Source organism: Panulirus ornatus, chromosome 17, assembly GCF_036320965.1.
Source record: "Panulirus ornatus isolate Po-2019 chromosome 17, ASM3632096v1, whole genome shotgun sequence".
Classification (NCBI taxonomy): Eukaryota; Metazoa; Arthropoda; class Malacostraca; order Decapoda; family Palinuridae; genus Panulirus; species Panulirus ornatus.
This window is the reverse complement of record NC_092240.1, coordinates 13,665,487-13,677,491: the sequence shown is the minus strand read 5'-3', so window position 1 is coordinate 13,677,491 and position 12,005 is coordinate 13,665,487. Positions and strand designations below refer to the sequence as shown.

The 12,005-nt window shown below is 41.3% G+C and overlaps 1 protein-coding gene across 2 annotated transcripts in view; it reads left to right on the top strand.

Annotated features, from left to right (window-relative positions):
• The window catches only part of SK (small conductance calcium-activated potassium channel), an 821,538-nt gene that overhangs the window by 160,069 nt on the left and 649,464 nt on the right, over window positions 1-12,005 (top strand). The window contains exon 1 of one of the 2 annotated variants that reach the window (XM_071671923.1): window positions 4,960-5,083. The exons of the other annotated variant lie outside the window; for it this stretch is intronic. The gene's annotated coding sequence lies outside the window, so the exon portion shown is untranslated. Of the gene's footprint in view, window positions 1-4,959; window positions 5,084-12,005 lie in introns of those variants that run through there. 2 annotated transcript variants of the gene reach the window in all.

Below are 12,005 nucleotides of genomic sequence, written 5' to 3'. Positions count from 1 at the left end.
GTGGCAGAAACTCCAGCCATGTCATAAATCGTTCGCCGACATGAATTTGCAAGATCAAGTACAACATATTGACTTCTGTGGCATTTGTATTCTGTGGACGGTCCATTGACATGGCTAAGAATATCCAAGGTAAGAGTTCTACACAGGCGAAACTTTCTCTAATTACCAACACGAACGTACCCAGCCGTTGCCAACATGCCGGTCACCTCCCCTGCACATATTTCCAGCACCATGACATCCAGACATTGTCACCGCACTGCAAATTGCCAACGTGCATGGTGTCACACACACACACACTGCCAGCCCCCCAGGCACTCGTTCTCTGCCATATCATAAGTAACCTCGCATTGCCAACGTGGAGGTGCCCACGGCTCGTGGTCATGTCGGCATGATGTGGAGCTGTGTGATGGTCTTGTACTGCAAGATGTAGAGGTCTGTATCGTCGTGCAGCTGTGTGATGGTCTTGTACTGCAAGATGTAGAGGTCTGTGTCGCCGTGCATTTAAGTGATGGTCTTGTACTGCAAGAGGTAGAGGTCTGTGTCGTCGTGCATTTAAGTGATGGTCTTGTATTGCAAGAGGTAGAGGTCTGTGTCGCCGTGCAGCTATGTGATGGTCTTGTACTGCAAGAGGTAGAGAGGTCTGTGTCATTCAGGGACTTGGTTATCCATCTGGGTTGGGAATATCTATAGAGTCGCTAGGCAGCTGTCGGAGCATTGAAGAGCTATCTATCGAGTGGGTAGATGTCGATGAACTGGAGATGTGTCTATCGATTGTATAGCCGTCGATCCACTCGAAGTTCTTTATATCGAGTGGATGACTTTGGATGTATTGAGCATTTTTGATCTATCTGTAGAGTGAGTAGCTCTCGAAGTACTGAAGATCTGTCTATCGAGTAGATAGCTAACGGTGCGCTGAGGCTCTGTCTATCGGACGGGTCACTGTCGACGTATCATAACGCCTGTCAAGCGAGTGAATGGCTGTCGCTGAAGACTAAGCCAACCGAGCTCGCCATTGTTCCGCATCAACTACACGATATTAAGTGCCATTACCTCGCTCGTCAGAGTCGTTGGGAAGTGCGGATCTCTCTGGAGTGATTCGAGGATCATTGTTATCGTAACAACCCCCCCCCCCCCGCCTAAAAATTGCTGTTCACACACGGCGTACCGTCGGCGATTTCGGTAATCGGTAGAGTTTCTCGCCCTCTGCTGAATTCGGTAACGGACGGGTGTCATTGACGACGGGTTCAGGGAGAGAGAGAGAGAGAGAGAGAGAGAGAGAGAGAGAGAGAGAGAGAGAGAGAGAGAGAGAGAGAGAATCATAGACCTCAGCCCTCCATGAAATGATTGACCAGACTAGAGTACATATCTTGATCGTTTTAAACTCATTAATGACGCTTCGAAGGTCTTGAGAACATACGTAAATTTTTTTATATTTTTGCATAGTGTCGAGCATTTAAAACGTTTTACGAAGATTAAAACGAGTTCCGTAGTGTCTGGTGTTTGTAAGTGATTGAAGGAGTTGCTGGCACATTTTAGTCAGAGACAAATCATATCTAAAACTTATCAGTATAAGCTGGGAAAACTCGTTCGTCGTTGAGCATGCCCACAGCTTGAGACTAACGAAGATTTTCATGTCGTTGAGCTCGCTACGTATTCTTTTTTTTTTCTTTTTTTCGTATCGTTAGACTTTGTAGCCGGTTCTCTCTCTCCCCCGTCCCATCTTCATCGTTTGAAGCAATTCCATTTCAAGACATTAAACCCATTGACAGTAGTGTCTGATCCTTTATCCCTTTTGTGGACAGTTACTTCCACTCGATGAACCAAGTGTTCTTGAACAAGTATGTATATATATATATATATATATATATATATATATATATATATATATATATATATATATTTCCCTTTTTCTTTTAAGAGTTTCAATCTTTTATAATTCTCCATCGCTATATTTCCCTCATCTGTCTCCGTCTACCCTGTAGATCTCCATATGTATCTACTTCTACCGTCGGTAATTGCCTTTGCTCAGTGGTTCATTAGCGATAATTACCTGTACTGTCAGTGCTCCATTGGGAGGCGACATCTTGCTGGCTGTTTGCCACATCATCTGCCTCTACCATTAGCACTTCGGGGTGAAATACGTCTTCCGATTCTTCGCAATCGGCAGCCGCCACTTTAGCAAATTTTCGCTGAAGACCTCCACAGTTATATATATATATATATATATATATATATATATATATATATATATATATATATATATATATATATATATATATATATGCCATTTCCCGCTTTAGCGAGGTAGCGTTAAGAACAGAGGACTGAGCCTTAGTGTGAATGTTCTCATTGGCCCCCCTTCTCTGTTCCTTATTTTGGAAGATTAAAAACGGGGTGGGAGGATTTCCAGCCCCCCCCCCCCCCCCCCCCCCCCCACTCCCTTCCCTTTTAGTCGCCTTCTTCGACACGCAGGGAATACGTGGGAGGTTTTCTTTCTCCCCTAGCCTCAGGAATAATATATATATATATATATATATATATATATATATATATATATATATATATATATATATATATATATATATATATATATATATATATATATATCAACGTACGCTTCTGAAAGTAATTTCCTGTCGATCTCTTCCTCTTAGGTTCCTCTTATAACATCTTTTGCCGAAATTTGGTAATCTGTTACGATGTCTGGCAATAACTAGTTCGATCGTAATAAGCTCTTTCGAGCGGCTGTCCTCTATCACTAATCACTCCCATTCTAGTCATTACCTTCCAGTAAACTGCCTCACACGATAGTTTATGATGGTCTGTTGTACGTGGCTAACCACCATTCCTGGTAGGGGTGAAAGTATCAGTTTTAAGGGACGACATTCGTGTTTGTGTTAGGGATCGAGAAGTAACATTTTTATCATCGCATTTACCTTAAACTGATTTAAGTTCATGTAGACCATTGCTGCGTGAACTGCAGCATTCCTCTCTCTCTATCTCTATCTCTCTCTCTCTATCTCTATCTCTCTATCTCTATCTCTCTCTCTCTATCTCTATCTCTATCTCTCTATCTCTCTATCTCTATCTTTCTCTCTCTATCTCTATCTCTCTATCTCTCTATCTCTATCTTTCTCTCTCTCTCTCTCTCTCTCTATCTCTATCTCTATCTCTCTCTCTGTGGTGGTGAGGGTTACGAACATCAGACAAAATGTGGGTGTTAAGTAGCATGCAAGTAGATCAGACGCTTGTAAAATCAATGAGGCTCATGAAACCCTCGATTAACCTACCCCATTTTACGCCACTTTCGGTTCACAGTCGAGTACATTAACGTAACTCCCATGTGTTCCGTAAGGCTGCGAGGTGGAACACGTTCCAAGGTGGGATCCGTGTCTCTGTACAGAAACGAAGACAAGGCCATGAAGATTTAAAAGATAAAGTGAGGGGCTACTTAACGTAAAAGTAGCTGAAACAGTTGTAGAAATCAACTGGACGTGATGAAAACTTGACATAGCATTACCTTGCAGCAGACATGTACCAGAATTTTCAGCGTTGTCAACATTATATAGTCGTGAATCTGGTAGAATCCATTTGTCTACACGAACGTAAACACAGCGATGCAACAATTTTTGAGACTCCATTTTAAGGCACAACGCAGGATGACTGTAAATATCGGGTACCAGGTGAAGTTAGGCAGGCTTTCGGTAGATGATGTTGCCTACAAGAATGTCATCTACTTCTACGCTGACTAACCCCACGTATTCCTTGATTTCGACGCTAGATTAAAAGTGGTGCTTGCGAATCATACAGCGGTGATGTAAATCAAATCTAACCAACGTAAGAAATTTATTGATACCAGTTTCGGTTAGTTCCGTAACAAGTTACTCCCATAAACCCCGCACTCCTACCCCCTCGTAGCTCTTCGGTAAATAACCCCATTGGTAGTTTACCCTTGGAAACCATCCTCCCCAGTGATTGCCTCTTGGTATTGGATTCTCCAAGTCTCCGCCTCAACTGGGCATTATTCTTTATATATATATATATATATATATATATATATATATATATATATATATATATATATATATATACATATTTATATATGTCTTTCTTTTCTTGCATACTATTCGCCATTTCTCGCATTAGCGAGGTAGCGTTAAGAACAGAGGACTGGGCCTTTGTGGGAATATCCTCACCTGGCCCCTTTCTCTGTTCCTTCTTTTGGAAAATTAAAAAGGAAAACTCCCTTCCCTTTTAGTCGCCTTCTTTGACACTCAGAGAATACGTGGGAAGTATCCTTTCTCCCCTATCCCCAGGGAGGTTAGGTTGTTTATATATAGTACTGATAGCCCGTTCTCGGCCGCCTTTAGATATAAGACAAAGAAAACGGAACTCTCACGTCTCTTTTCTGGCCGAGCCTCCCCTTAACACCAGGTTTGATAGTCATTATGTCACTGTTGACAGGAGAGGCTCCCCCTTACCCCTCCCTCATTGATTACAGATAAACCTTGGGTACTCTGGTGTGTGCCCTACGCTCGACATACACAGGGCGATGGGTCCCCTTAGCTTCCTGGCCAGCAGCTGGGAGTATACAGCATAACACGACAATATCTACGGTGCCACAGTGTCAAGCTTCAGTATTTAAATGTTGTCAGACGAGCGTTTAATACTGAAAAGAATAATACGATAAATTTCTTGGTTCATATCTCGAAAAAAAAAAAAATTATCGTTTGATGAAACTGGTCCTTTTTTTTTTCTCTCAACTCCTTCCACCTACACACACACACACAACCACACACACACACACACACACACACACACACACGTCCACACTTAATGAAAGAAAAAAAAAAGTAGTGAAAGATTGTGGAACGAGTCCCAGGAGAGCGAGAGTTTCGGCGCGACCCGGTTACACCAGCCAAACAGACACAGTAAGGTCGCCTGGTGAGCCCCGAGTGCCAGTCAGTTACCGCTTGAGTCGGGCGGTGGTCGGACGCTGCTGGGCGGCACGGACCACTTGATACTTTCGCGGTTGTCCGTCTCTTAAGTTGTGTGAGAACTGTCGTAAAATTACCACCCAGGGGTTAGTGAGCTGTGCTGTCCATATTCTATGGTTCTTTATTCGTGCTGAACGAAACTTTATTATTATTTTATAGGGCTGTTTGATGAGGAAATTATAGATCATTATCTTTTTAGGTCTAAACTGTGTGATTGTATAGCTAGGAGACATAGAATTATTAATGAATATTCATGAAATGAAGCAAATGAGGCATTAAGGGAACACCTTAATCCAAGTGTAAAAGCATTTAGCCTACGAGATGTAGAGATAAGAGTAAAGATGTCTTTGGATATATCTGAATTAATGTTTATAGTGTGGCTGTGTTCAAGATAAGGTTGTCCAGTGTGGAACACGTGTGTATGAATTTGGTATAAGTGTACACGACTGGAATGAGCAAACTTGTAGATGTGTATCATATTAAACCCACAAAGTCGTTCATGGTATCTGAACTGGGGAGACGTAATTCTGTGTAGCAAGCTATATATATATATATATATATATATATATATATATATATATATATAAACTGATTTAGTCAGCCTTTGGGTTGAACACATGGTGGGACTGGATGTTTCCACGGTGTGGACAAGGACGTGAGTTGGGTACTACCATTTGCATCCACGGGTGGCAGACACACAGGAACGCTTACATATGAACTACCATTGTTTATACATTATCCACTTGGTGACACATTACGTGATGAACTGGTATAGTAATTCAGTGGTTGACGTATCTTATAGCCTAACTAGCTTAATTTGCAGAAAACTAAGCTGTTTACCTGCATCTGCTGTGTACTTCTTCATGGATTGTTTACGGACAGACAGACCGACAAATGCGCGCACGCGCAAACACACACACACACACACACCCACACACACACACACACACACACACACATGAGGGGGATGGAGGGGGTGTGTGTGTGAAAATGTGCTACCTCGCAAACGCGGGAGACAGCGACAAAGTATAATAATAATATATATATATATATATATATATATATATATATATATATATATATATATATATATATATATATATATATATATACACGCACATAATTGCTTGAAAGTGATGACACTTGAATCACACAGCATACACCCTCAACAGACGACATGTTTTCACACTTGCATTATACTTTCTACTCGAGCAATACAGATCCATGAACCCAGTTGTATACTCTCCCAAGAGATGCATCACACCTCATACACGAGGTAGGCAATACACTCCCTCGGTATGTCACACGCGCGTGAAGCAATTTGCTCCCTTGATACAGTTGTGTGTCATACAACATGGCCATATATCCTCTTGGTGTGTAGGTGTAACACGCTGGAGGCAGGGCAGTATATGTGCGTCTGGTTATAACAGGCGACATGAATGATCTGGGCAATTTGCATATGATCTAGGCAATTCACTTTTATTATCCGTACATGTGATATACTGGAATGGAATCGTACGTTCTCTCGATATATGTGTAGCACACATGAGCCACATAGATGTGGCGCATTCTCTCTCTCTCTCTCTCTCTCTCTCTCTCTCTCTCTCTCTCTCTCTCTCTCTCTCTCTCTCTCTCTCTCTCTCTCTCTCTCTCTCTCACACACACACACACACACACAGACAAATGCAGTTTAAAAATTCTATGATCGGGATAATTCGAGAGAGAGGGCCCCACGAATGTTAAACTCCCATCCCCTTATAGTACAGATAAGTCATTACAGATAGGGAAATCATACACATACACACACTGTAGGCATACATGTCATGGATGTTTGAAGCAATACACAAATCTGGCTCACATGAATGAGTAGGTAGCTACTCCTGTTCTTTCGCTATTGTTAGTGCTAATGACATTCATATTTCTTAATGATAAAGCTCCCCTTTAGTGTTGGATTCTTTCCCTAAATCTTTGAAATGGTATTGGAAGTTATTTAAGAAGGATAGGACAAATAAGATTAATTACTTCGATGATACTCGTTCTAGAATGTATTATATCAAACAAGAGGAATTAGTCATTAACAAATGTTTTATGTTTATGAAAGACAATGTTTATAGATTTGACTAAGATCGTTTTTCAAATTCTAATATTCCTCGTCGGGGAAACATTTGACCAGGTAGACAAAGATAAAATCGTAATATCATCATGACGTTATTCTTTTGTTTATGTAACCAGTGCATGCTAATTCGTCTTTAATGGCTGTAGCGGCCATAACGTGCGTCAACGAACCCTCGTCGAGAATGGAACGCAAAAATATAACGAGACTTCGCATAGAACGCGAACGAAATACGACGACTCACCTTGAAGTATATAATTGCCACGTTGCTCTGTTGAAATGTTAGTTTTTGGGGAGACATCTGCTCGACTTTCCGATCGTTTCATTCATGTTTACTTAATGTAAATCTAAACATATATTCGTTTTCTAACTCGATTGTTGAATATTCATGAATATTTTACTTACTAAAACAGCAGACAACTGGATTATTGAAAGTATGTTAATTCCATTTGGGGAAGTTTCTAGTCTTGATAGTGTCTTTGCCTGAAGGGAGACTCGAGCATGATCACAAATGAAGACATCTGGGAAATTATATCAAAACGCTTCGTCCTGTGTTTCAAAATGTTAAGCGCGACAAGTCTGAATATACTTATTTTGCCGACTGTACGTTGTCATTTATTATTATACTATTTTTTTTCTCTTTGTAAATTTCGTTTGCTTTTCATCGTACCCGGATGATCATGTATTGCTCATTTATTTTTTTTAATACACGTAAAGAATCGCGAAGAATTATCAATTTAGGTTTTTTTTCAGCCAATGGATATGCTAATCCAAGTAGCTTATATCCAGAAATTTTCTATTAAAGGAAAAAAGCTTCTAAATCAAGCCAATAATTTCTAAAAACTTCTAAATCAAGCCAATAACTTCTAAAAACTTCTAAATTAAGCCAATAACTTATAAACTTCAAGTCGAGCCGATACTTCACTAGATGCAACGGCGTCTTTTCAACGAGTTCTTCATTTCTAATTCACAGTCCAGTGATCCTGATACATCGCAAGAAATATAGCAACGAAGCTGTGTGTGTGTGTGTGTGTGTGTGTGTGTGTGTGGGAAATGGCATATTTCTTGTTTGTTGGTGTGTGTGTGTGTGTGTGTGTGTGTGTGTGCGCCCCACTTTAACGAGGGGGTGGTCGTCTTTGCAGACCTTTCATCATGGACGTGTTGACATTGTTAGGTTCACAGTCGCGGATTATTGCCCAGACTTGAGTTGCAAGCTCAGCCGTGGATTATACTCTGGTGCTTATGTGTTCGTTAAACATCAAGTGTCTCACAGTTAAACACAGAGTCTCATTAGTAACGCCAGGGGTCTTCATTATAAGACCCCGAGTCTTATGACCATTATTCTTAGGATAAACACCCCTAAGTCTTATAGTAACACCAGCATCCTATTTATAAAACCCCGATTTTAATAGTAGAATCATTATAAAACCCGAGTCTCTCATGGTAACAGGATTTTCATAATACCCCGAGTCTTATAACACCTGAATTCTCACTGTATTGCCCCGAATCTTACTGTAACGCCAAGATTCTTATCATAAAGCCCACAGTCTTGTATTCACACCAGGATTCACATTATAAAAACAACGAGTCTTATACTAACACTAGGATTCTCGTCGTAAAGCCCACAGTCTTATCTCTTTATCTCCCTCATAAAACCCACTGGTCTTAAAGAGCAACGCCAGAACTATTGTTACAAAATCGCGAGTCTTATGGCAAAGTAAAGGTTCCCTCAATTACCAAACCCCCAAAGTGTTATGATAAGACCAGTATCTTCGTCACCATGATCATCGGCACAGCCTCTTATCATGATAAGACCAGTATCTTCGTCATCATGATCATCGGCACAGCCTCTTATCATGATAGAGTACCGAACTCTATTACAGCGCCAGGGTTCCTAGCCAATAACCCCCCCACTCCAGCAGTTTATCACAACATAAACATCCGGCCGATAAGGATCGCTCTTGTTATCACGATGAGGGGGGGAAAGAGGTGGGGGGGGAAGATAAGAGCAGGACGAGAAGTTTTATTGGGGGCGCGATAAGGCATCCTGATCACGTTATAGTTATTTCGTTAATTACAAGGACTCCTAGTGCCATCACCTCGTCTCGTCTCTTCTCCCGTCTGTGTGTGTGTGTGTGTGTGTGTGGGGATGGTGTCGCAAAGAGAAGTTTGTCATCATGCGTCGAGAGATTTCTTATTCATTTTCCGGATTTTTATTTTTCCCTTACGAAAATAAGTCCGTATTAGAGAGAGAGAGAGAGAGAGAGAGAGAGAGAGAGAGAGAGAGAGAGAGAGAGAGAGAGAGAGAGAGGTGGGTAAGGGTCAGGTCTGTTGAACTCGGCTATGCCAAATGACATTAGAGGAGGGGTGCCATGGGGCCGACCCTCTGGGAGTTGACCACTCCATCCTTAGCCCTCTCCGTCCTTTATACTGGCGACGTGTTCTTCACCAAGGGCCTGCTGCCTGGTCTTGCCTTCTTAGAATGCCCTGAGAGAGAGAGAGAGAGAGAGAGAGAGAGAGAGAGAGAGAGAGAGAGAGAGAGAGAGAGAGAGAGAGAGAGAGAGAGAGATGGCAGCTTGGCGTCCTTTCGCTTCTCGTATCGAGAATCAAATGATTTTTGGCACACCCTTAGGAGGGGGATTATCTTTTATAAGTGAGGATTTAAGTGTTCAGGTCGGCTGTTCGTGATTGCTTTTCCATTGATGAGTAAGCTCTGGATGATGGTGTCTATCCAGACAAACTATCTATCTCGACTCTCGTGTTTCTCTTATCAAGTTCTCCTGTGTAATGTACTCCTGTATGATATTCCTACCCCAGGTGCCTCCCAGTCTGTACGTCTGTGTGAAGGCTGGTGGGAGGCGTAATCATGGATTTTTTTTTTGCGGATCAGTAAGAGAGTTTATGGTTCTGAGGCTTTACGTGAATAGAAAAACGATCAGGTAATTTTTTGATGCTCTATTAATTGTTTTTTTCCATTTAGATATTTACAGTTTTTCGGGTTGTTCTGTCAGTGTTCAACATCTGATACTTCTTCATATAAGAACATATCTCTTGGATATGGGATAAAGAACGCTGCTCAGGTATTCCCTACGATATCACATTGCAAAAGAACGACCAGAGCAAGGAGCCAAGCAAGAATACTTTCGTCTAAGGCCCTGTCGTCTCTTTTCGACGCTAACTTGCTCATGCGGGAAATGGCGAACGTGTGAAATAAATATGGAGAAAAACTGGAGGAAGTGAAGTGTTTTAGATATCTGGGGGTGGATCTGGCAGCGGATGGAACCATGGAAGCGGAAGTGGATCATAGGGTGGGGGAGGGGGCGAAAATTCTGGGAGCCTTGAAGAATGTGTGGAAGTCGAGAACATTATCTCGGAAAGCAAAAATGGGTATGTTTGAAGGAATAGTGGTTCCAACAATGTTGTATGGTTGCGAGGCGTGGGCTATGGATAGAGTTGTGCGCAGGAGGATGGATGTGCTGGAAATGAGATGTTTGAGGACAATGTGTGGTGTGAGGTGGTTTGATCGAGTAAGTAACGTAAGGGTAAGAGAGATGTGTGGAAATAAAAAGAGCGTGGTTGAGAGAGCAGAAGAGGGTGTTTTGAAATGGTTTGGGCACATGGAGAGAATGGGTGAGGAAAGATTGACCAAGAGGATATATGTGTCGGAGGTGGAGGGAACGAGGAGAAGAGGGAGACCAAATTGGAGGTGGAAAGATGGAGTGAAAAAGATTCTGTGTGATCGGGGCCTGAACATGCAGGAGGGTGAAAGGAGGGCAAGAAATAGAGTGAATTGGAGCGATGTGGTATACCGGGGTTGACGTGCTGTCAGTGGATTGAATCAAGGCATGTGAAGCGTCTGGGGTAAACCATGGAAAGCTGTGTAGGTATGTATATTTGCGTGTGTGGACGTACGTATATACATGTGTATGGGGGGGGTTGGGCCATTTCTTTCGTCTGTTTCCTTGCGCTACCTCGCAAACGCGGGAGACAGCGACAAAGTATAATAATAATAATAAAAAAAAAATATATGTATGTATATATATATATATATATATATATATATATATATATATATATATATATATATATATATATAATTATATATGTGTGTGTGTGTGTGTGTGTAATTAGTAACAAGTTCCTTCTAGCATCCATTCCATTATCTTTTTTCCTTGCAAACATTTAAGTATATTGTTAGACTTGGAACTACCCAGACATAACAGGATGTGGAAGTAGGCAAAGTTGAGGGAAAATTTCAGACTCCTCCGAGTGATGTCAAGGAATTATTTACAAGTTAAGTTTACTTAATATAAAAGTATTACTAAAACCATTAATATAATTTCTTGGTTTGCGTTTTCTTTTCTCATTCCTGAAAGTCAATTAAGTCAAGTCTTAGATTTTCTTCGTATTATCTATCGCTTGATCAGTCCAGGGGTATGGGGACGAAGTGGAGTTATTAGCCAACTGGAATTTTTGTGGAAACATTCATTCTGTCCTTGGGGAAAGATTCGAACCTGGATAACGAGGTGTTTTGAACCAAATGCTTAAGACCATAAAGCCATCGAGGTTCCTTAAAACTGGAGTACTTAATGCCCGTAAGACACCTGTGTATACGGTAAAAAATGAACCTGAATCCAACTCAAAATGAAACTTCCTATTTTTCAAGAATAAAAAAAGATGGCTTCGCTACCTTATTGTTTAATATTTGTGTATATATGAAGGTGAAATCGCGATTCGGTAGGATTCAGAAAATCATTTTTGAAGGAATAGTGGTTCTAACAATGTTATATAGTTGCGAGGCGTGGGCTATAGATAGAGTTGAGCGGAGGAGGGTGGATGTGTTGGAAATGAAATGTTTGAGGACAATATGTGGTGTGAGGTGGTTTGATCGAGTA